Source organism: Aptenodytes patagonicus, chromosome 7, assembly GCF_965638725.1.
Source record: "Aptenodytes patagonicus chromosome 7, bAptPat1.pri.cur, whole genome shotgun sequence".
NCBI lineage: Eukaryota > Metazoa > Chordata > Aves > Sphenisciformes > Spheniscidae > Aptenodytes > Aptenodytes patagonicus.
The window spans coordinates 28953827-28979530 of NC_134955.1; the positions used below are offsets into that span (position 1 = coordinate 28953827).

At 48.1% G+C, this 25704-nt stretch overlaps 1 protein-coding gene across 1 annotated transcript in view; it reads right to left on the reverse strand.

Annotated features, from left to right (window-relative positions):
* Positions 1 to 19034, reverse strand: part of CREB3L1 (cAMP responsive element binding protein 3 like 1) — a 69467-nt gene extending 50433 nt beyond the window's left edge. The window contains exon 1 of the mRNA XM_076344564.1: positions 19017 to 19034. The gene's annotated coding sequence lies outside the window, so the exon portion shown is untranslated. The remainder of the gene's footprint in view (positions 1 to 19016) is intronic.
* Positions 19035 to 25704: the final 6670 nt, after the last annotated feature.

Consider the following 25704-nt stretch of genomic DNA (forward strand, 5'->3'; position numbering starts at 1 on the left):
GATGGAAAAGGGACTTTCAACCTAGTTTAAAGAAGAGGCACTGCGGTCCCCAGACAGTCCCTTAGGAGTCAGGCTGTGTGCAACGGCACAAGTTGTTACATATCCAACACTCAGGTGTCATTTCTTCATTTAGTTTTTGTGGGAACAATTCAAAGCCCATGAAGAAGTCAAGATAGGAGGGGAGGAATACAGCAAAACGTCCTCTAGCAAAAGGTAACTTTCGAGGAAGGACTTGCAGATGCTGGAACCTTTCTCTGCCCTCTGCTCCACAGCCCCACCTCATCCAGGAAATCCAGCTCCCTTTTGATTTCCTTCCAGCGGCTGGTTTAAACTCTGTCACACACACGCTTCTCCCTCCAGACGGCTTCAGCTGCTTTCTATTTCCTCCTTCCTCCTGGGTGCTGTCTCCCAGCCAGGTACCCAGCACACCTGCTCCCACCGCCAATGAGCCGCAGAGGGACAGGGAGGGGAGCCAGCAAAGAAATCACACCTACCTCAGCTCCCTGCTAAAACAAGAGAAAGGGGGGGGAAGACCTGTGAAATCTTCATAAATCTGCTGCCACAGCTCAAAGAGGGAACGAGTTGTGTTGTGCGTGTTGCTTTGCGTGCAGCTACCCAGAAGTGGTGCTGCATCGAATTAAATGTCTGCCTGCAAGCAGACACGTTTCATCAGTAACCACTGAGTCCAGATAGGTGCGAGCCATGCTGGAGCACTTGAGCGAGGTGCAGACACACACGTGTGCGTGCACTAAGGGAATGTACGCCACGACTTGCACTTTTTTTCCGCTCTTGCTTGGGAAGTAGAGGGGAAAGTGAAGAGCATATTAATTGCATGTTTGCATATGGCAAGGATCCATGAATGCTGTGGTTTCAGCGAGCACCCTAATGCTATGTGGGGAATGAAAGGAAAGCCACAGAGCTCAGCGCTGCAATTATTATTCTTTCTGGGGTGAACTTAAGGCCCTCGGATAGATTTAAATCGGCCTTGCAAACAAGGAATGAGTGACAGGCAGGGAAGCAGGAAATGCAAGACCTAGGGAAAGGAAAGCCTCGAATACAAGACACCAGACCCTAGCAGTGTCCCTCTATGGAACACCTTCAGCCTCCTGGGAATGTGGCTGAGCTGCCTGCGGCAGGATTAGGTATGTTGGAAAGTAAAGCCCCAAAATAGTAAATGGGTACCGTAACAAAAGATGAGAACTGAAAACTCACCACTTTGAAAGTAACTGATAAAGGGGGAAAAATCACCTTGTACCTCCTTCACTTCTTCATGGCAGGCTAAGAATGTTTCTTTGCCTTGTCACACACGATCTGCCCTCCCTGCTCTATACCTTGGAAAGAGCAGAGACTCCGCCTTTTTTTTTTTGCTGGCAATCTCCCTGGAGAACCAGACAACTTTGAGGGTGACTAACTGAATGAAGAGTAACTTCAGTATAAGTGCATCTCCTTCCAGCAGTTTCTTAGCATTTGAAGACACTGTAAATAACTCCCCTTCAGGAAATTCAGGTGAATGGGAAGCTACAGAATAGCAGAGGAGGGTGGCTGCCTCAGCTTCCCATGCACTAATTTTTATTTACTCTAATAGGCTTCTAGCCTGCATGGTTGCAAGGCCAGCTTGCAAAAGGGACCCAGGCAGCCTTCATGGAGCTGCAGACAACCTGAAGAGTCATTCTGCGGGGGCTGTATTGCCTCATTTCTCTTAACCACTTCCTACATCTCAAACCTTTTCCCAGGAAGGATGAGGGGTATAGCTGCACACCCCCTTTGATTGAATTTTACCCCAAGGAGATACCTTGCATCAAGGAGCTGGAAGCAGATGGCTTTGGTGCAGGAGGGAGCTGAAGAGCCGCTGGAACAGGACTAGCCCTGTCGGGGCAAGGAGACCACAACGGCTCTGCTTTGACACACTGCATGTGCCATACGGAGTCCACTCCAAAACCCCAGTTACCCGCATGATGAGTAGGGGACAATCCCCGCTGATTTGTGCCACTTAGCCCCTCGAGCATGGCAGAGAAGTTGGACACTCACATCTTGGCTACGTCCAGCAGGATCTGCCCCAATCAGAGCCAAGCAGATCCGGCACACGCAGGCTGGTCGGGGGAGTGGGGGGACAGCGTTCCCTGCCCTGCCAAGGGTTAAAAGCAAGGTCCAGATCCACAAGCAGTCCTGCAGAGGAGAAAAGCACAACCCAGCAATTCAGGCATGTCTCACCCCCATTCAAATGACATTGTTTCAGTGCTGTCTGCCTCGCCCCTCACTGGTAATTACAGACTTTCACTATGGGGGAAAGAGAGACACGGCAGAGGAAACCTTCATTACAGACTTATCTCCTAGAGCAAAAACAACCCCAGTGTAATGTCTGGGGCACGTTGCCAGGATCAGCCACCAAAGCAAAATGCTTACATTTAGGACAAAAATAAAAGGAGGAGAAGTGTTAAGTGATTTGGGAAGATCAGAAGCCCACCAGGTTGGCTTCTGTACAGCGCTGGGTGTGGGGAGCACTTTGGAGGAACTGGAAAGCCGCCCTGGTTTTAAGTGGTGTGGTTTGCATCTTACATTCTTCCTTCCTTCCTCCTTCTCCGCGTGCTCGTGTCCCCTGATGTCTGCGTGTGTCCCTTTGTCACCCCTGGCAAACACCAGTGGGCCGGGAAGGGATGGTTTCCCTAGGCTTCCTAGCTTGGCGTTCCTCAGAGGGGCAGATAAAGCTGTAGGTGTCCTTGGCTGACCCCTCTCCCCTTTGCACACCTAATTACAATATACGGTAAAGAACGGGCTTCTTATATTCAAAGCTGGGGGCTCCTTCGCACCTTGCATGTATCACGGGAGCCCAAGGTTCGAGCTCTGTTAGAAGAGATGCAGGAAGGATGCAGGAGGGTTTTTCTTCCCAGTAGAACACTCCCCTGTTACAGCCCACGACTGTTTCCCATTGCTGGGGCCATCTCTCAGGGTTGGTGTTGACTTGCCCACAGGTGGCTGACACCTTCTCTGGCAAACAGAGTCTCATTCCCACTGCTTTCTTCCTCATCCCAACTTTCTGTCTGCAAGTTATGTAGATCCCAGTTAAGCTGCTGTTCTCACCCCTGGGCATTCACACGTGTGAAACTGGGAACCGCTATCATGGCACGGTTAGCTCACTGTTTGTGGGAGAGCTCATTTCAGTAACAGAGTTTTCCTGCGGAGCCCATTTTTGCTGCCAGTAGTAACACCTTATTCTTGCAGGATCTGGGGTTTGATGCTGCATTAGAAAGATCCTTTAAACCTGGAGGCCTTGTCCCCAGGCAGCTAACGGCAGGGATGGGAGAGGACCGGGAGGAGAAAAGCGTTCAATCAGATTGCTATTAAGATGTGTCTGGGGAACTGGCTGAATTTTAATTGTTCTTTCCTACTCGGTGAGCGAGCACAGGAAAAGATTTACCTTCTGGCCTTTCCATTTGGGCATGTTGACATTTCCAGGCGGCACTTTCCTCTGATGGAAAGGTTTGACGTCAGGTGGGCTGATTAAAGCCTGCAGTGCCTCTGACTCATTTGGCTACGGCCTGCGCAAGGGGATTTGTAACGTGTCTCTTCTCTTTCTATCACTCATTATGGTTGGTTTTAAATAAATAAACCTAAGCTCAATTCACAACTTCGGGGAAGATGCAGCTCAGCTCAGGCTCAAGTACGCATTGCCATGGCAACAGATGCTGTCAGGCGCACGCAGAAATGTCACTCTCGGCAGCGAACTCCCCTGCCCGGCTCTCCCTGCCCAAGCGGTGCATGGGGCTGGGGCTGGCAGGAGGAAGGCAGCATGGAGCTGGCACTACCCATGCTGCTTGGGCATGCAGCTGCATTTGGGAGCAGCCCGGCACTGGCCTTGCTGCTCTCCCAGCCTCAGGAGAGCTCACCTGAGCCAGCCAGCTGCCCTCTTGCTGAGCAAGAACCGCTTTGGGGGAAGCCCTGGTAAGCAGGGTTTGCAGAGCTCCCTGCTTGAGCGGCATTTCCAGACTGAAAAGCCCTAGTGTGGCTTTTTCAACTTGCAAAAAGGAAAAGAGGGACTTCCTGGGTCAACAAGTCTCATACAGCTGCAGCCAAGCGTGTAATGCAACCCTCTTAATGCACTGATCGTGCTCTGAAATAAAGAGATAAAAATTATCAGCTGCCTTCCAGAAGCCCCGCTGAGCAAACCCTTCACGCTTGCTAGATAGATGCCCAGCAAGGAAGCAGAGATGCAAAGAGATGTGGTTTCTCCAGCTGACTGGGGGGTAGATAGGTTAGGCAAGGCAAGGCAGGGCAGTAGAGTCCCTGGCTCCTCTGTCCCAGAGTACCTGTCTCCTTGGCATGCTGAACATGGTCCCTTTGGTGCTACTGTGTCCTGTACAGCTCTCGATTCATCGAGGGCTTGAGTATGGCAGCAGCCCAAAACGTGAAGCATGAAACATGTCCAAAGGTAGCAGCACTAAGGAAAAGGCTCTTTGAAGTGCTCAAGAACTCACCACCCGCGGCACTGCGCCTGTCCATCTCTAACGTCCACTGATGTACAAGAGAAATGAGAGGTTCTGGTTTGTGTGGCAAACGCGGCTAAGAGCGTTGCCAGATCCTTCTTTCTCCAGGCATCTCAGGACATTTAGTGGTTTTCTTAAAGCCTGAGCACCTGGAGTCCTGGGAACATGGAAGCTTCTCATCTCCCCTTCTCTTTTCTTAGGTGACTTCTGATGGTTGCAGGGAACTGGCTGGAAATGCACCCCCCTGGCTACGACACAGGCAGGCAAACCTAAGAAACCATTATTCACTGGTTTCAATCCTATTATTTTTAGACCACCCCCATTGACTGAGCTCTGAATTATGGTTTTCATTTTGGATCATGAGGGAGCACAACACACGCAGGGAGGTACTTGGGTGTTCTCCCGCTGACCTGAGCTGCACCAAGAGGCAGCATATACCCCGTTGGACACTTTGGCAGGGGCAGAAAACAACTTGAGCCAAGAATTCAGTCTTCTCACATAGATCGCTAGGACTGGGGAATGGTTTCTAGGTTAATCCTCATTTTGTAGGTTTAATGCTTCCCCAGCTGGGGTGCCAAGTCATTTTTCTATCACAGCTGATTTGAAATTAACCTTACCTCCTACAGTCACTGTACCCTGCCACATCGGGGAACTTAATAGCATGAGAAGAGTATGAACATGTGAAATGTTTTTATGACTGCATAGATTGAGCCACATTTCCATGACAAATCACTGAAATCTGAGAAATCTAATTTACAACACAAATTCCTTTCTTTTGTGTGTCTTTCCCAACTCAAATTCAAGTCAGAAACTCTCTGGGTTCTGCAGTAACTCTAATCTAGCAAAACTGTGGGTGTAAGAGAGATGAAAAACAATTGCATGAGGTCTCCAGGGCTGGTCCACAATGACTCCAAACCCTAAATTGCTCATCCCTTGAGCGTGGTTTACGACTGCAATGGATCCTGGTGGAGCTGTGTAACCAGCACTTAAATAAAGGGGAGGCAGCAAGCCCTCCTGAATCAGTGGCATCTGTTCTGGGAAGGGCTGACCCAGAGACAGCCACAGCAAGAAGGTACTGAAACCCACTGTCTCCTCCTAGAAACAGAATTGAAGGTCACAAAGTAAAGACCCCTGCAACCAGTGCTGGCTTCTGATTAAAAATAAATCCCTTTCATGCACAGACAGTGATTTGAGAAGGGGAAATACTGAACTGTGGTGAAAGCTTGGAGAGTTGATGGCTGGGCATCTGGAATGGAAACACAAGTGGCATCAATTCAGGTACAGCTCTATACCCCCAGCCATTGGCATCAATGTACAGGCGTGCTCCCTCCTCTTACACTTAACTTCTTTCACAGTAAAACTGATTTTTATGGTGCTTTCATCTGGGAGCAAATGTGAAAGCAACTCAGTCTTAGGAACGACAGAGATGAAAGGCTGCTTGGTGTCCTACCCATGCCACCTCTGGAGCCAGGAAAATCACGGTCCTCTGTGGACAGTTGGTGCTTTGCCCCAGTACAATAATTAGCATCATTATTTCCAGGTGATGGGGGCTGCCACTGTCTCTTGCCAGAATGATAAACAAAACCAGCACTGTGGTGTGGTCCTCCCACCCCCTGTATTGTACTCTCAGGGTTAGCAGACAGCAGAGATATTCGGGCACTTAGACGGCTCACTTCTGCATTTAAAATGCACTAGAGGAAATACTGGTAAAATACATTATACGATTGGCCCACATAACTTATTGCTGTCAGTGATAACTGTGACGGAACTGTGAGGAAAGGGTCCGACATTTATAGGGTGAAAACATCCTCCGTTATACCACGCAAGGGAAGGGCGTGGCTCGCAGCCCCACGAACCCTTTGAAGAAGACAGGTTTTCATAAAGTACCTGAAGCAGGGGACTGAAAATGGAGAACCGTTTAAAAACCGCAGCACCTAAACTCCAGACCAAACCAGAAATGTTCCTCATGAGCAGGTTAATATATAAATATACTTCACATCATATCTGTATTTCTGCAGAAGACCATTAAATTCCCAAGAAGCACCCAGTGCCGGCCCCTGGCAGAGGCAGGGCTACTGACCAAGGCAGGCTGTGACCCCGAACAGCAGCTCTTACGATCCCATCACAGACAGAAAATCTCGCAGTATCCTACAAAAATATTAGTCCTGGTGCCAGCGAGTAGTTTTGCCTGCTCTTTTGCCGTCTAATCAATCCCATGTAAGTCACTCTTCCTTCACTGCAGGCTGCCATCCTCTCCTCCTTGACCAGATACCCAATGGACTATTTTTGTCTTGGATCACATAGTCCCAATGTTACAATTACACGCTGACCTCAAAGACTTGCTTTTAAAATTACCCTTCTTTAGCAAACCCTCTGTCTAGTGGGTTGGGTGGTTTTTTTATTTTTTATTTTTATATCTAAATGGTTAAATAGTGGGTGTGGTTGAGGAGAGAGGAAAAGAAGAAAGAGAAAGAAGCAGACAGAGCAAGCAGTAGGGGGGAGGGTTGTGAGGGTCACAAGTGTCCTCCTCAGGATGGGGAAGTCCACGTGCTCCGGAGAGGAGACACTTGGCTTCCTCTCTTTCCTCAGCAGCATCTTCTTCTGGAGAGTCAGTTCTCCTTGCTGACAAATGTCATTTCACCGCAGACAGTGGCAGTCCCTCTTCATCATAGCTACACCTAGGGACTTATTCTTGCAGCCACTACCTAAACCCAGAGACCCAACAAACCAGCGTCCTTCAAAAACGGCGTGAAAATTGGGACTTCCCTGTAAACGCTCACTGATGTTAAACATTTTCTGAACTGAAGTGACAGAAAAGCGACTCTGAAGTTCTCTGAAGGGCTTAAGGGTGAACAGGCCTAGGACAGCAATAGGCAGACACGACTGCAGAGATGTGTTCACAGTGAAAACCATATAGGATAGGTGTCACCTGTCCATGTTGCTGCTCAGCTGACAGTTCCATCAAATCCCTGCAAAACTTGACAGAACGCACAGAAACCTCTTCAGAAGAGGAGAGATGAGCATCTTCTTTGAGGATGGAGAGTAGGAGGGAATAGGACACCAGTCTGTCCTAGTGAGGAAAAAAAGGGAAGCAACTCACAGGCTGACAGGAGAAACTTCAAATCTGCAGCAACATCTCACACCCAGGGTGCTCACACAACTTTGTCCGTTTGCTACACGCTAGGCCTTTCTCTCCATGCTCTAAATATCTTTAAAGCCCAGCTGAAATGGTTTTAAGGCTGATTTGAGCCACAGTGAATTGGCTCCAAGTGATACAAGGAGCTTTGGCTGGGCTGGTTGTGAAAGTTGGCCTTTTAACAGCCTTCTGTCACCTGGCCAGTGGCTGCTCGTCCAGCCATCTTGTCCTTGTGATGGTCTCCTTCATCTTCAGGCATGCATATTGCTTCCACACTGTTCTGCGCACTTTCTCTTCCCGTAGCCTCTTCTGCACACTGGCTATGTCTCAGTCCTGACGGGGTGAGCTTTCATCATGTCAAATGTCACCAAGGGTAGTACTTGCAGAGGAGACCTGAAAACAGTGCCCCAAGCTGCAGGTGTTTGAGAAGAAGGCACCTGTCACTCAGCGTGAGCCCGAACCCCTGTTCTGCGCTGTATGTGGCTCTGGGTGGGGGTTCAATTGTTCAATTCAACACAGATCTGAACACCATCAGACTGGAAATGATCTCAGCATTTTTGGTAAAGTCAATGTCCCAGGCGTTTGGGAGGGGATGGTCCTCTTCCCTTCGTTCCTCCTGCAGCTCCCCTTGGACACAGCATCTTTTCCCCTTCTCCACGTTCTACACAGTTGTGTTGGGGTGTTGCCCTGTGCTGTCACAGAGCTGGCCTCACCCACACCTGCAGTGGCTGCATTTTGCAGTGGGTGAGCTGATTTTTGGTTTGGGGAGGTTTTTTTTGGTCGTTTTTTTGAAATGCTTTTGAAGCCTGTGAAACTGAAATGGATTTGATACCCACTGGAAGGGACTACAGGCTGGTTAGCACAGCCCAGGGCGGGGCAGAAAGTAGTATCAGAGCTCCAGTTAAGTGATACCTGGAAATGGTGGCAAGGGGCACGATGAAGATAAGCAGGCATGTGAGGACTCATCACTTCTCTCATTTGGATTTAAAAAGCCAAATCCACCTACCAACATTTGCTGAGTAGCGTTTGTTTCACTGGCATCCGTCAGCCAGACATCAGTCATAGGTATTAATCTCTGAAATAAAAAAATTCAGATTCCAATCTCGCTCTTTTAATGAGCTCTGGTAAATTTGCTCCCTTTTGCAGTCCTGGGGTCAATCAATTAGCGACTGCCTAGGGAGAAGCTTAATTAAGCTCAGATAACACAACAGAGATTTCACCCCCTTGCCCTCCCTCTGTACACATCCTCTTTTACACATCTGGATAAAAGCTTCGCTGCAAAGCCTGGAGAGAGCAATCGCTTCAAGCAGAGAGTCCCCAAGAGCACGTCTGAGCTCCCAAAAAGCATTGCAAACTCTTGCATCATGCAGAGGCAGGAGAAGCCAGAGCGGCTCGGAAGTGAGAAGATCCACTCTGGCAGCTGCTGCCACGGGGATAGGGTGTCACTGGGAACAACAAAAGGTGTTTTTACTGAGGAAACGTGGTGCCACGAGTTATTAATCTTCTAGCAGAGGCAGGAATCCTAGGGCTGCTCTGATGGTGCTGCTCTTGCAGCAGGAGCAAGCCAGCCATTCAGGACTAGTCTGACAAATCTGGCTCCAGCTGCTCGGCTTTATTAACGACAGAAGCCCTCGAGGGGTGGGATCCAGAGGCATCACAGAGGTTTTTTTCCTTTCCTAAGCACAAAAGACAGAAGTGGAATGTAGCTGAGGAATGCTTCGCCCTTGGAAGGGATGTAATAAATCTCCTTGGATGTGATATTTGGTTTATTTTGTGGGCGTCATTCAAAAGGAAAATGTAGATTGTGGGGCTTAGCGCTCAGCCTATGCTGGCAAAGGATCCCCGACAAAGAATGTCCATTGGCAGGGAATTTCCTGACTTTGCAAGTGAGCAAACGCCTCTTTTTCGGTTACTCTAAAAGCTGTCTTGCTATTATATAAAAGGTTGCTGTAAGGCAGACTGTGATCGGTTCTTCTCCAGATCCACCAGAAGAAGGACAAGTAATAATCGGCCTGATTTGCAGAAGGAAAGATTTGGGCTGCGCTCAAGAAAGTGCTTTCTTCCCAGGAAGGTCTCCTGGGCCGCAGGGGGCTGCTGGGGAGGCTGCGGCATCCCGATCGCTAGAAGCATTTCACGCACGCGTCAGGCACTGCTCCTGGGTGACTCCACCTCGGAGAGGGGGGGATGGCTTCAGAGACTTCCTGAAATCCCTGCCAGCCCTCTGGTGATTATTACTGTATGATTATTATTTAACAGTGGGAGTGCTGCCTTTGGGATAGGCGCTTAAGGAGGATTCTTCCTGCGCTGAAGGTCACTGGGCCTAGGGATAGGTTAGCAGGCAGGGGTCAGGGAAGAAGAAAACAGAAGGGAACTGATGCGCAGATGGACTTGATTTACCGCAGAAGCATGGCAAAGAAAAAGCTCAAAGGTGACTGTGGACCTACCACTGAGCAAGACGAGGCTAGGCTCACTGACAGAGGTGGGCAGGGAGGAGGGAAGGGATTACTTCTGGGGTCTCAGGTCTATCAGTGAACTCCTTGCAGAGGTCATGACAGAGGCCGGACGGATGGCGGTAAACCGTCTGGGAACCCTACACTAGGATTAAAGGGGACCTGGTGGAAGAGGAGCAGACTGCATGGAGCTAACCACAGCTGCCCGCAGCAGTTCCACCCTTAAGGGAATCACCATAGTGGAAAGTAGAGGGGGAAGTAGAGCTGCAGGACACCCGGGCAGAGGTGGAAGCGTGGTCCCAACACACAGGCGGTCACCCCTGCTGTGAACCACAGAAACTGCCCAGGCTGTGCCCTACTAAAAGCAGCTGAGTGGTTGGCACCACTGAGAGAGGCCAGAGCTCAGAGGGGTCAGCCACAGAAGCCATCATCTCGTCGCTCTGTTCGTTCTCTAGAAATGCAATTTTGCTCACTCCGTCAGATTACTGGGGATTCCCCTTTCTCATGTACTTGTGAGAAGAGATGAAAAAAAGGATACCATTAATGAGGAGATGTTTCTTAAGATTTTAATTTCCTAGAAGAGGAAGTGCGTGTTTGCAGCCCTCAGTGGAGGGGCTGAGGCCTCCACAATAGATTTTAAGAGTCCTTCAGGTCGTTGCCTGCCATCGTCACCTGCTGGAAATTACATGTTTTCAGTGTTTCCTTTCTTGTCAGGGAACACAAGTGTCTTCTGTCCTGTTCCCCGTGTTTTCACATGGAGAGGAGGTGCCTGTGTAAAGCAAGTGACCTTATCAAGAAGTTAGCAATCTTGGGTTATTACCAGAGCTGGACTAAGCACTTTGCTGCTGTTATCATTGCTATTGATTTTACATTTATAGAGAGCTGCAAATTTACACAGTGCTTAATAAACACAGAGTTTCCTGGACTGTCCAACTAGTGACAGGGGAATTGGGAGGCCTTTTTTTTAAAAAAAAAACCCAACTTTTTTTTTAAACAATTAATTACATTATATTTCTATGTTATTTTTTCCACTACAACAATAGGCTGAAGATCAGAGGAGTTGCTGCCACACTCCTGTATGGCCACACGCATCAGGACATAGTGAGAGCAAACGGATCTGACATTCTCCCAGACAGAACAGCAATTTTATACCACTTATGCCACTGACGTCATCCAAAGTTTTGGACAGACAAGTCCAAAATATGCTGGGTAACAGTGAACCAGCACAAGGCCTTGGGTTCTACTCCTGCTGTGCCACTTAAAATTTCACCCAAGTTTTCCAAAGATGCAGCGTTTTCTTCCTGCAAGAGTGTGGCTGTGAGTCTCCGACTGGGATACAACATGGGATATCGCTGGACTGAGGTATCTGCGAGCAGGCAAGTCCAATAATATAAGAAAGGCAAGTGGATTCCCTTAGAGCACAGCACCATTATCAGCACAAATATTTTGACTCTGGACAAATTATTTGTTCATCAGCTTAAAAATGAAAACCTTTTGGCTTAAATCTTTGTGGGCGTTTAAAGAATGTTTTTCCTAAAGGGACCTCTGAGAGCAGGAATAATGTCCCCTGTCCCCTCCACCGTACATCCGAAAGTATCGCTTTGTGCAACACTTTGTGGCAGGGAGAAGAAAGAAAGAAAGAAAAGGAACAGCAAACAACCACGGGGACAGGGAGGTTGGAAGATGCAAGGAAAGAGTGGAAGTCATGCAGCCTTGAAGAAAGGGAAAGGAGCACACGCTGAATCCAAATAATCTCCAATGACTTAAAGAGGCAGGTTGAACGATTCCTGGATGAAAGCACTGGGTTAGGACTCAGGAGATCCAAGTCATCACATATTGGTGCTCAGAGGGGACTAGAGACAGCAGTGAGGTTAAACCCAGTGTTTGGGAAGCACTCAGGTACGTGAAACAAATACCTGGAGGCGATTTTTTTGGGAAAAAAAACCCCAACAAACCAAAAAAGGCTTTAAATGCAGAGATGACGTGCCAAGGCTGTGCTGTGGCAGAAACTCTGGCAGGAAACCCCGGCAGGAAACCCATGAGATACATGCTCCCTGGAGGTGGGAATATCCTCCGGGAGTTTGGGTCCTTCACTGCGAGTTCTGTCCTCAGCTCCTCACAAGGAGTTAAAGTTCTGCCACTCTTCACTCGCTGCTTTTGCTCTAGAGATCTGGCTGTGAATCCAGGTGTACCGCTCCCGCAGTTTACCTTGGCAGGCTGTAAACGTCCTATCGCTGGCTACAGGGTGTGGCCGAGTGTGCCCAGGCCCTTTCTGCACAGCTTCTCCATATCTTCTAGAGGCTGGCATGGACGAATGGCCCAGCCTTGGAAAATATTATCGTCTCCCAGAGAACGCTGGTTCTGAGCTGTACCCAAGGGAAGCCAGGCTGCACTCGGGGAAAACTTAATGAATGGCTGGGTGAAACTCCCTGGGCTCTACACATGGAGAGAAGCAGAGACAGCTTTTGAGAAGTTCACCTGAGAATATTCCCTTACATCTTAGCCCTGACACTGTGCTTTCAGCCCAGCACCTGCCTATGTGCCATAAATATACTGTCCCCCGATTTATATTTTTGGAGTGCTGGGCATGTGTGGAGGTAGCATACTTATTTGTCTGCCTCTTCCACCAGACTATCCCAAAATACCTGACAAGGCATTAACGGCTTGAGACTCCAAGGTCCCACAGCAGTGTTTTCCCACCAAGTATTGCTTCTAGTGAGAAGGACCCTGAAGCAAGTTTGAAGCCCCTTGGCCTTGCTTCAGGCACACCCAAGCGCAGCTCTGCAAGGTCAGCTGTCCGGGTTGTCTTCCTGAACCTCTCATGTAGAGGCCAAAGGCATTCTGTCCAGTTCTACGTCATGATCACACAGGGGATTACATATTGTTCTAAATATGAATTTTTCCTCTGTATGCTACTGCAGATCTTAGCAAAACAATCGCGAGGGCTAAGCCAGGGTGGTTCTGCTGTGCACAATGTTATTGCAGAGTCCTTGCCAGCGCTCTCCACAGAACATTTCAACTTCACTTTAACCCACCATTGCTCCATCTGTACATCTCAATGCATCTGCCACGCACATATAACGTGATTCAATTTGATCTCGGAGTTTTTCTTCATGGGCCAGTAGACATCAGTCTGAGTATACGAGTTATTTTCAGCTCGTCTGTGACATCCAATTCCACCCACCAAGCTTGCAGAGATATATAAATCACGGAGGTGTCTAAAATAACAGGCCCTGAGGAAACATCTGTCACCTCCAGAAGCTTGTGAGGGAGGAGGATGAAGCATTCAACTCAGCAACTTACTGAATTTTCTTTTAGCTCCAAGAAAGCAGAGAGCAGCAAGTCTTTCTGACACAGCCCAGATGCCTTGGCAGTCAGATTTTCACATTGCCTTCACACTGTATTTGACCTGTGAATGTAACACTGGCAATACAGAGATGCTCAGCAATTTGGATGACATTTGTGCCACCTCACCTTTATCTTCAAAAGGAATGGATTGCTTCGATTCCTTTTTGTTTCTGGATTTTTTCCCCAAAATTGACTGGCTGGTTGGCCCTTTGCACCCAATCTCTTAATCAAAGGAACACAGAACTTGCCGTGCTGGAACCTACTGATGGCTGCTCTAGTCCTGAAACCTGCCACCTCCTGTGTTGGTGAAGCATGTGGGCCAGAGCCTTGCATATCCTACAGCTATTACCCTTTTTACATGAAAAACCGGGAGGAGAGCTGAGAAGTTGTATTTTCGCTCTCTCCCTCCTCCCTTTTGAAGTGATCTGATCTTCTCTCTTGGACCCCAACTCCACTCATTCTTTGCTGCTCTTCAGTGGAGAAAACAGCAATGGAGCAGTGGAAGAAGAAAAAAAAAAGCAAGTTACGCTGTATGGAACGCTATTTATAGGGTGAATGCTGGCAATTTGTGAAGCATGCAGGTTTTGCAAAAAGGAAAGCAGAAGACAGATGGTGCTGCTCTCCTTATGCTGGCAGAGGCAACCACTGGAGAGGAAACGGGGCCAGGCTCAGCTCACAGGACCGGGCGTACGGGTGGGGGAAGGCTGGATCCATCTTGGCTTGCCGCACTCGCCTACCTCTGCACCAGGCACCTGTTCTCCCTGCCCCAGGGGTGCAAATCGGGGAACGGGCAAACCCAGGCCCCTCCCACCTCACCGCCAAATATTTACATTACGGTGGGTGGAAGTATTACAGAGAGCGAGCGGGGACGGCGCACGCCGCCGGGCGGGTCGCCGGGCGGACCGCGGCGCCGCTCACGGCCCAGAGGCCTGACCCCTGCCAAGAGGCCTCCGGGCCGGGAGCACCGCCGACACGCCTTCCCCTCCCGCCTCGCCCGCCGGGGGCCGTCTCCCCCCCCCCCCCCCGCCCGCCCCTCCGCAGCCGGCCGCGGAGCCGGCCGCCTCCCCCCGCCGGCTCCCTCAGCCCCCGGGCCGCCATGAAACGAGGCGCCGCCCCCGCCCCGCACTCCCTGACGCTGACGAGGCGCCGCGCGCGCAACGCCCGGCCCGGCCCGGCCCGCGGCGGCGCTGCCCCCTGGCGGCGGGCGGGCGGCCCTGCCGTGTCCGCGTCAGTGCCGTGTCCGTGCCCGTGTCCGCGTCAGTGCCGTGTCCGTGTCCGTGCCCGTGCCCGTGCCCGTGTCCGTGTCCGTGCCCGCGCCGTGGGCGCTGAGCCAAGCCACCTTGCCACCGCCGAGGTCGTTTCGGTAAATAAACCTGCACGAAGGAACCACTTCCCTGGATGTAATAGGAAAGCTAAATATTCCCTCCTCCAATGTATTTCACGTCCCCAAACGATATTGGTGATTTTTTTTTAAAGTTTGCGCAATTTACAGTAAAACCTGCTGGTATTTAACGTCATTTTATTCAGCACCGAGGAGGTGCTGACAAACTTGGTGGGGGGAGGCGGCGCCGGGCGGGCCCGGGCAGCACCGGCAGCGCGGGGCCGCCCGCACCCGGCACGGCCGCCAGGGGGCGCCGCCGCCGCGGCCACGGCGGAGGAGGGAGGACCCGCGGCCGCCGCCATGAGCCCCGGCCCCGCCGCCCTCGCTGTTGGCTCCTAGGATAAAGAAGGGGGTCGGTTACCATTTTTTTTTCAAGAGGAAAGGATCGGCCACGTAAAGATGCGCCGCCTGCATAAGGCTGGGAAGAGCGGGCTTCCTCTAACTGCCCGAAATGTTTGAGCTCAGCACCTCGGAGCTGAAGAGCCGGGATTAAACCTGCCACAACCCTTGTCCCAGGTTGGCCATTTCAGCAGAGAGATGCTTCCCCCAGGGACCTCCTTCCCTGCATCTCAAAGCAAAGTAACGGTAGAGATGTCCTCAAAAGCTTGCTCGGGCTTAGAGACCAACTCTTCATCTCCAGCTCAAAATGTACTGGTTTTACTAAGCCATCCAAGAGGGGAATTTTCCTTGGGGGAACGTAGGACAGAGGCGATCCTAAAGCTGCCTCCCATAGCAAGAGGTCTTTGCATAGGGGCTGCTATACATCTTTGTATCACTGCACTGATGTACGAGCACCGGCCTCGTCCGAATGCAAAGACGGGTCCAAGATGTAAGTACGGAGGAAGATCTTGAAGGAAGAGATAACTGAGGATGTAGATCAGCTGTCCGGGCTGGCTGTGGCTTTGTGGTTCCTACTGAAGAAAGCTGACTCTAACTCAGACGTAACAGCGGTCCATACGGCAGGGCCGGTTTTCACTGACAGCTTGGCTACTAACCGGTATGTTGTGAGCAGTGTGACGTTTCATGCCAACTACAAACTCGCTGAGAGGCTGGGGAAAGACCTGGGCACTGAACCCCCAGTAGCCATGGCTATAGTGGTAGGAGTTGCTAGCTGGCAGCTGGCTCCGGTCTGTCTCCACTGCCCTGGTGGCAAGGTGGCCATGCAGCGAGAAGCGCTCCTGCTCACTGTGCGCCAGTATGTCGATGGTGTCATGTCATCTGTTCCCTGCAGGAGCCTGGGGTTGCAGTGCAGAAGGATGGGATAACCGAGGAATTCATTCTTTCCACTTTTGCAGCCTTTTGACTCATGTTCTGAATTGCATCAAACACCTACCTTTGGCAAAACCACCTAGTATTTAAAACAAAATCCAAACAAAGCTAGGAAACAAAGATAAGTGCAGAGTTAACCCAGGCTAGCTCCCCGCCCTTGTAAAAACTAGGATTTATAAGGGGTTCATAGCGCTTGGCTAAAGGGAAAACTCTATATTCAAGAAGTGATCAAACTTGTAACAGGTAGTGGATAATTATAAGAACATGGAAACTTTTACAGACGTTAATGTTCTGGGTGACAGCGGACTGAACTGGCAAATACAAATACATTTGGCAAAGTGATGTAAACGGTAGCAGACCACCTTAATCAGATGGATAAAAGGAGGAGGTGCATAAGGACATCCTTACAGATTCTTCACACGTGCAAGAGCTGATCACCAGTGCAATTGCTGTGTCAGTATCTTTAATGTTTTATCTTTGATGTTGGCTCAGCACACTCTAGGACACGCGGTTTCTGCATAGAAGCGGCTCCTTAGGCTGCCTTGGGCTGCCGAGCTGTCTCCAGGTCACACAGAGGAAGGTACATCCACAGAAACGGGAGTGGAAATCAGTGGAAAATCTATAAAGGGATGCTAGCTTATGAAAGATCTGCTAGAAAAAGGGGTTCAAAATGTGCCAGCGAAGGTGAGCATGCTGATTGTGTATTGCATTTGGTAGGAAACTACACAGAAAATTGTCTGTGGACTTAAAGCACAAAGATATAAAGGATTATAAAAGGCACGCCAGGGCTGAGCTGTCTGCTCCATGGAGCCCTCCATGGCAGGGCTCTCCCAGCCACAAGGCACTGCCGAGACTGCAGCGAAGTGCAGCAAGCGGAGTATCAGACACAGGAGACTTCAGTCTGAAGTACAAATCATGGACACGTGAGCTGACGGTGTGAAAGAAAGAACCAGGAAGCTGCTCAGGAGCAGCTTATCCCGGAACAGTTCACCAAACATCTTATCCCTTTTACCAGATATTCCACAGGCATTTTCTCTCTCTACACGTAGCGCATGCTTATTTAAAGGGGGAAATATCTGGATGACTGGCCAGTTTTTCAAGAGATGGCAACTAAGTTCAAACAAATTATATATTGAATAAAGATGTAGATTCTACTGAGCTTCTAGCGACTGTGGATTTTGATTTGGTTAAAAAGTACTCAGAACCAGAGTCTGGACATATTTAGCCCTGGAAGGGTTTTTTTCTGTCTGCCACAGTACTTGATTACTGTTTCTGATACTATCATCTGCTTTAATAAGCAAATTCCCTCAAACAGCAGTTGGCGCTAATATATCCCTCTTCTATTCGGTCTCCTTGGCCACATATTGCTTGCTGTGCTAAGTGCTAAATGGCTCTTGGAAAGTGCTAAGAGGGTGTTGTGAAAGGGCTAAGCCGAGTTTCACAAACTGCCTGTACAGAGAAATAGTCCCATTGGTAGGGTGGTGCCAGGAGGCCCAGCAGCAGTCTGGTTGAAGACTCTTGTATTGACAAGGCTGGAGAACTGAACTTCACAGTTGCCTTCTTAAGACAATTTAAATGAGGCATTTTCACCTTGTGGAAGTGAAGTTTTTTTGACCCTAACTGAATCGAAACCATTGGTACTTTGTCAGAAATATTTGACGAGATCAGCATGTTCCTGCTAACCAGGTCAAGTTCATCTGCTCTGCCTGCTCCACCAGAAACCAGCTCAGCCGGCAACCTCGGCACTCGATAATCCTCAGAAGTGAAGAGCGGTTCCTGGAAGACAATGGGAACAAAGCCCCAGGCCCACCAGCCCTGGCGTGAACTTGGCTTCTGAAGCCTCAGCCGAAGTCAGGATGAAACCCAAAGCAGCCATCCTGCAAAGAGGCGCCGAGTGGCCAATGCCAATTCAAATGTTCCTCAAATAATCACCATTGTCTGGGCATGGGCAGAAAGAAAAACATCCAATGTTTTTTATCTTCTCCAACAAGTCGCAGCATGTTGGGGCCACCAACAAGCATTGGCCAGTGCATAAATTTCAACCTGCAAGTAGAGGGGAAGCTTCACCGTATGAGAAGCCACTTACCTGCAAGAACGTTTCAAGAAATGAGGGTGGACGGGGTCTTTTAAGCTAAGCAATTTCCTGGGTGAACGAGCTCAGTCTGTGCTCTCGCCTTGTTTATCTGCTTAACTGTTGGAAGATGTGGATCTTATCCTCCGTGCACATGAATTGGTATCACAAGACACCTCTTTGCACCTTTAGTCACTGTCACTTGGGGGATCTCTGCTACACCGGGCTGTAGCATGTGGTTTTGATCCAGTGAGTGCTGGCATGGACTGGCGTCCAGCCCAAGTAAGCAGACACTTTGTGACTAATGGGTAAAGTTATTTGTTTTAACTCTAAACCAACAGGTCTGCAAAGAACCCCCTGTCTTTAGTTAGTGAATATTTTGTTTATTTTATAGGGTGTTTCAGATACTATCAATTTCTGTGTAAAATAGATGTAGTATCACAAACGTTGAGGGCTACCTTGCTAATTGTTTTAATTTTGCAATTAAATTACTGCAGGTTAGATGCTAGCTAATACATTTAAACCAGCCCAATGAATTGTTTTTTTTATACTAACAACACATTTTGAAAGCACATGTTTCCCTTAAGAAAAATAGCATCTGCAACTGTTTTACTGAGCTATTTGGGTTCTGAAATGTGTTTATTACAAAAAATGCCACAGAGTCTGTTATGTCCTATGTAGTATTTGCCATGCAAGCTATTTATAAGGCAAGTTATTTATAAAGAAAGTCATTCATAAGGAAAGTTAGTTGAAGTTATTTATAAGGGAAAGCCAGGCTCATTATCTCATTTTATAGTTGGAGATGTTGTGGCACAGGGACAGGTGAAACAGTTTCCCCAGTGTCACGCAGCAAGTCCGATTGCTCCCAGCTCCCGCTTACCTGCCCATCCAGCCCTCTGTCCGCTGAGCCACGTGCTCCTCTGTGGTGTTATTTGCTCTCCCCTCCACTCCACAGCAAACAGGATAGTTCAGTTCTGTTGCATCCTTCCAGCTACAGGTCTACTGCAGAGGATACAGCTTCCTAAGTAATGATGGATCTCCATAGAGCTTCCCAACTTCCCAACTTTTACTAGAACCCTAGGTTTCTTGATTGATTTTCAAGACCAATATACACCTGCTAATCCCATTTCATCCAAAAGAAAGGCGACATTAGTCACTAAATTTGGCCGGTGGAGGTTAGCAGACCCATGTTTGCCACTCGCCATTGGCTGTGCTTTCCTTCTCCTGGTTGAGAAACAGGTGAAAAACTCAGTGGGTTCCAGGATTGTTCTGTAGTTTTGGTTGTTTTGTTTCCTCAATGAAATTCAAAGCTCCAGGATTCAAAGAAACTGCTGCCAGCTCTAGGGAGAATTGAAAATGCAGAGGAAAATATTGCCAATTTTTTCCCCAGTTAAATCACAACAGACACTAGCAGCTACTGAAAGGCAGAACGTCCACATGGATGTAGGCAAGACACAGCTGACAAGCAGAGACTGCCTGCACTGGCAAGGGCTTAGGCACTTTATATTGCCTCCTGGAAGCCTCCTGGGATCTCATCACCAAGGTGTTCAGAAACGGCTCAACAGAAGAGGCCAGGGACATAATTCATGGCCTTTTTCCACCGGCTGCCATAGGGTTTCTCTGCAACTTGATAGGTAGGAGGAAGTTGCTCTGCTTTCACTGTCAAACTGAAAGTTGGCATCTTGGGGGTTTACAGCAAAATAAATCATCTTGTCTTCATTTCTGAGGTGGCACAGTTCAGCTGTGGCCACCCTGTGCAGATGCCTTGAGCTTGTTTCCATCTGCATCCTACATTCACCGCCCACTGGCAGGCCTGGGCATACCTACAGCATCCCTGGAGGAAGCTGGTCACGACATGTTGAAGGACACTGAGCATGGCCACCTCGGTAGCTCCACGACTTCATTCCCTCATGCCTAAATGGCAGAGGTTTTCATACCTTCCCAGGGTCTCTGTTTTGAAGCAGAAATATCTTCTTGTCCAGCTCCCAGCGATCAGTGAGAACATTTCACCTTTACAAGCCAACAGTTACCACATCATTCTCTAGTCTTGCCCTTCTTAAACACACCTTCTTAATCTTTCTTCACGGGACGTGCTTTCAAAGCCTCTTCCCAGGTTTGCTGCTTGGCTGTGAAGCCTTCAGTTTGTGTCCGGCCTTCCCTGTGCCAGGAAGAGCAAACTGGTCACCTGCTGTGTCGTGCACCCAACACCCTGCATTAGCGCTGCCTTTTTGTTGGAACAGCATCATACTGTTGACTCCTCTTCAGTTCATGGCTCACACCCCGAGCTGCCTTTCTGCAGTACTGCCGCCTGGCCACTTATTCCCCATTTTCTCTTTGTGCTTTTGATTTCCTCCTCTTAAGTGTAGCACTTTGCACTTTTCTTTACTGAGTCGTTGATTTTCTCCAATTTAGGAAGATCATTTTGAATTCTCAGTCCATCCGCCAAACTGTTTGCATCCTCTCCCAGCTAGATGATGTCTGCAGATTTTATGAGTACTCTTTATTCCCTCGTCACAGGTTGTTAATGAAAATACTGCATAAAATGGATTCCACACAGATGTTGGAAGGACCCCGTTTGAAAATTCCTCTAAGTCTGACAGAGAACAATGGAAAACTGGGTTTTAAAGCTATTATTTTCACCAGCCATGTGTCTACTTTATGAGGATTTCATCTAAACTATATTTGCTTTGTTTGCTTAGGAGAATGCCATGTGGAATGGTGTCAAAACCTTCTAAGAACCAAGATGTTACTTCCTCCTTACCTGCAAAGAAGGGTGTTACAGAGCCCACACTGACCTAAGCTGAGAAAGGTATTTTTATACAGGCTTGAACTGCTTTATCAGTTTCCAGTCTTCAGTTCAATCGCTGCAATTTTGTGTGTAGCCATAGCCCGAGTAATTGTCTCCAGTATCTCAGTGATTAAAGCTCATTCAAAATTCCAGCAAGCTTCAATAAAACATTTTCCTCCCTCGCTAGGACAATATATACTCAGAGATCAGAGACATTTTTACAATCCCAAATTCAGCAAGGGAGAAGTTGGCACTAATACACACGTAGCAGTGAAAAACTCCTTTGCAAAAACACGACGATGTAGGTAAATTCTTGAAGATATTTCCTACTTTGTAAAATCTACGTTCAAGGAAGCACACTGATGTGTGCTAGTAATTGTGTATCCCATCAGCCTAATGATTTTAATTTATGGACTGTTCTGCACTACTATGAAATTCCTGATGCAATCAGTATCATTGCAAGAAAGTAAAGCTGTTCTTACAGATGAGTTACAAATCCTCATTAGCCATCAGATATTACATTAGGCAAGCGTTTGCTATATCCTCAATATATTATACCCTTTTTAGTGCTGTTTATTGGTCACCTCTATACTTAATAGCCTCCATCACCCCAGTATCTAAGCAACTTGATCCCGCATAACCTTGTGTTAAATAGCGGCCCATCTCTAAAAGTCGCTTTTCTTTTTAGGGAAACTAGTACTTCATCCGAAGGAATGAATGGTTATGATTCTATAACATTGGAAGTGACTAATCCAGTGTTGTAAATGGGATAAAGGGAAATGGAATGTATTTTGAGAACAAACAGTAATCATTGACACAGTAATTTGCATCCCTAGATGTTATAATAATGACTTCCCCTTGTTTGCATAAGGAAGAGTAGGCAGAGAAATCCAGTGATTTGGCTAGCACACCACCAGCAAGCCACTGAAAAAGAGAAGATCTGAACATAGATCGCTTTTCTTGCAGCTTGTTTTCCTGTAATCTGCCACATGTTTGAAATACAGCATTACAAATGGTGTGATCCCTTCCAGTACTAAAAACTCTGTAAGGGTTTCACTAGTTCATGCCAGAAATAGCCAACAAGAGTTGGTCAAGGCTTGTGGCGGATTTGAGAGAGATGGGGCGCAGTGCATTGCCTTCAGAGGAGCTGGTTTGGATGGGTGACTTGGGATTCCTGACAATTTACATACATTAAGTGCCAACAGCCTCAATCCGTGCTGTCTTGCTGATGGAGCGAACATATTTTTGCTGCCTGAGGAAACTTTCTGCCCTTCAGAAAGTGATTGCAAGGACCAAAGTATATTCAGTGACCCTTCTGCTTCACGGCCAACTTACGTGGATTTAAACGGGGAGTACTTGCTAAGAGTGGATCCTAAAGGTGTATTTGTACAGTAAGCAGCTCTGCACAAACATTTCTAGACAGGCAGTCCCCAGGAAGTCAGAACCACTGCATCAGAGGGATGGAGTGTTTGCAAGCTGAAAAGCAAATATGTTTAATGTCTTAATTTTTTTTAGAAGAAAATTAAGCACCTGGGGTATGATTTGCTTTGTACTAAATAAAGGGAGTGCAAAATACCATCAGTAGGACTGGTGACAGCATTCTAAATTGCCTTTGAATTTCACACTGGCTGCATACCACAGGACTGGGGCAAATAGCAGTTAATACAACCTTTACTTAGCTTCTCCTGACAAATATAAAGGGTGAGGCAGTCTCACATTGACATATGGCCAGATATAGGCAAGACATACCTAGAAAAGGTAATCACTCTTTATTATAATTATTTCTTTTCATGCGGTTATGGGTCCAAAGGGAAGAGCAAAATGGATAGATCTTACAGACTTCACTGTCCGAGAATACGGTAATTTTTAACGAGGGTCAGTCTAGCACTTCTCTCTAGTTCACGTACCTAAACAGGGGTCAGACTTTCCTGAATACACGAGGTAAGAGTTATTGGGAGCATGTAGGGTTCAGTTATGGGAAGCAAAGGACAGAGGAGCAGAATATCTAGCTGCTGGACATCTCTTCAGGCCAAAGAGGAGTACCAGAGCTGGTGAGGGCCAGGCTGTCCTGCCAGAAGGGTGATCCTGGCTCATCTGTGGGCAAGCACCTTCATGTATTTCAGGTTTGGTGGAAAAAAACCTAAAAAACCCAACCAGTTATTAACCCCCCTGCCTGACACCCACCTGACAGCTTTGCAGGTGTGCTGTACCTTCCTCCCTGCTCTTTGCCTTTGCGTTGCAGCAAAAGTGCTGCCGGCGTTGCAAGGTCTCTTGTGTGCGAATAACCCTACCGTGCTGTGGGCTGATTGGCACCCTTTGGGCACCACTGCAATACAGATGAACAAATATTTGTTTACATTTGAATAGGAGATCGGAAACTCAGTGATTCTGACTCATTGCCACAGCGCCAGATAACTAGGAACACCCTTATCTTTTCTACTGCATTTTCCAGCTGGTTTTTTTTTTGTCTCTCTCTCCCCCTACCGTGTCCGAGTGTTTTCATGACTCTTAGTTCTTCTCTCTGGTTTTGCCTTCCTGGTCTCATTTCCCTTCCTTTACTTTCTTCCTACACACTTCGCTTCCTCTTCAGCTTTCCCTGTGGCTTGTTCTTCTCAAGTTCTCATTGTAAGTGCTTCTTTTCAGGCTTGTCCCTCTCACAGGCTATCCCAAGGCTGTCTTTCCACAAGGAGAAGGAGATATGAAGACATTTGGGCTGGAGGGGGGCATTGGCAGCAAGGGAAAGCTGGGGGCCAGGGGAGTTGCAAGCGAGCAAGGAAGAGGATGGAGAGAGAGGAAGGCAGGGAGGGACACTCACCAGGATACAGACAGGAACAAAGAGGGGAAAGAAAATTTCAAGGAAGGAGTGGGGGGGAAGATGGGAAGGTAGGGAAGAGTGTACACAACAGTGAGGGGAAGTAGAAGGATATGAGAGTCAATGTGCATTAGGAGGCAAGAGAGAAGGGAGATTTCATGGAGGGGAGTAATTAAAGGTAGAATTACACTTGCAATGAGGAAAGCACTTGGGGCTGAAGGGAAAGAAAGGCGGAAAAGAAGGAATGAAAGAAAAAAAAAATTCAAATCCTAGAACGGATAAGGGAGAGTCCATGAGTGGGAAAAAAGGAGCTAGAAAACAGAAGACGACAGTAACCCTAAAACATAGCGTGAAAAAAGGTGAAGATTGTTTGAATCTTGGGGGAAGACAGAAATACAGGAGGAAAGGAGAAGAGCCTTGGAGTGTTTCAGGATTCCTCCCTAAAACAGCTCTGAACTGAATATTTATAAAAAATATCACAACAACAATACGAACACATACTTTCTTAAGCATTGAAACGTTTTCAAGTACACTCAGTCACCTTTCCTGGTCCCAGCCCTTACCGCCCTTACTTCACTATAAAATCCTTGACATACTGTAGAGCCCTTCCCTATACAAAGGACATAATGTAAAGCCACACACTTGTTATTGAAACAGCAGTAGGGAGGCAAGAAGATCCCTCCATGTGTAAACCCCATTATCCTCCCCATTACTCAACATAATTTGCCTCAGGCAGCAAGTCAAATCCTCCAAATATTCACTGCAGTGAGAGATAGGGAGTGAGGAACTCACTTATCTTTTCAGGTAGATTTCAGAGTCTGCTTTTCTCTCTTTGTTCTCACTTTCTCCCTGGTTCTGTTGTTTTTCTTTTATCTTTCCCTTTCACGTTTTTCAGCCCAATTTCACTTTCTGCCTACTGTTCTCAAACAACTTACTCAGTTTCAGATTGTATTTTCCTCACCCACCCTATTCTGATGTCCTCTGGGGGTCCTTCTGTTGCCCATGCCTCCTCTTCATCTCTCTCCCTCTCTTTCTCCAGGTGCCCACCTCTAGAAGCCATCTCCTACCTGCCCCTGCCAAAGCATGTGCCCCGCACATATCACCAAGACTGGGTACTCTCCCTGATGAGCTCATGCAACTTCCCAGGGTACCTTCAGTATTTCATTCCTTCTCATGAAAGGGAAATATCTAAATCATTACACTTCCTCTTTGAACACCAGTAGAAAGGAATATCCCCCTCCACCATGTGTAGGCCCATCACACATCTATTCTCTATTCACTTTCAATACTTGACCTCATGGTGTCTGGTCCCCTCTGCTTCATATTCAAACATCTCTAGTCTCTTTTGACCTTCTGTTCTGATCCAAATATTTGATCTGAATTAGAAAAAAGTGCAGGTTCCTTTTTCTCTTTTTACCCCATTATTGCTGGCAGGCCTTCCCCCACCCTGGGGTGCTCTGCCGTGCTTTTGAACTACAACGAATGGTAAGGCTGGAAGATCAGGAGCCAGGGAGGAATGACAGTGCCCCACCAGGACACTTTCTGAGCCTCACCCTAGCTTGCAATGCAAGCCCTGACCTTGCTCTGCAGCACGGGGACTAACGCACAGCAACCACCTTCTTGGCTTTGACCGTGATGGTGCTTGCCATACCCAAGAGTGCTGCTCAGCCCTGTGTTTCCCACCCCTCAGCCAAGCCCCAGTGCTAGGCCTGGGTGTAGATATGGGAAGCCCATATAAATTTGGACTTGGATATTTTCCTACACTCCTCCCATCAACTGCATAAAGGTCACCAGAAGTACTGTTTGGACCAGGGGTTTCACAGGGGATGAAGGCACAATGGATCCTCCCAAATTAACAAGCCAGTGACACAGTGGACATGGTGCTCAGCACCATGCGTGCCTTCCAGCTGAGTTGCCTGGTACCCTCCCAAATCCAGACACCCAGAGATCTCCAAGCTCTGCTCTTCT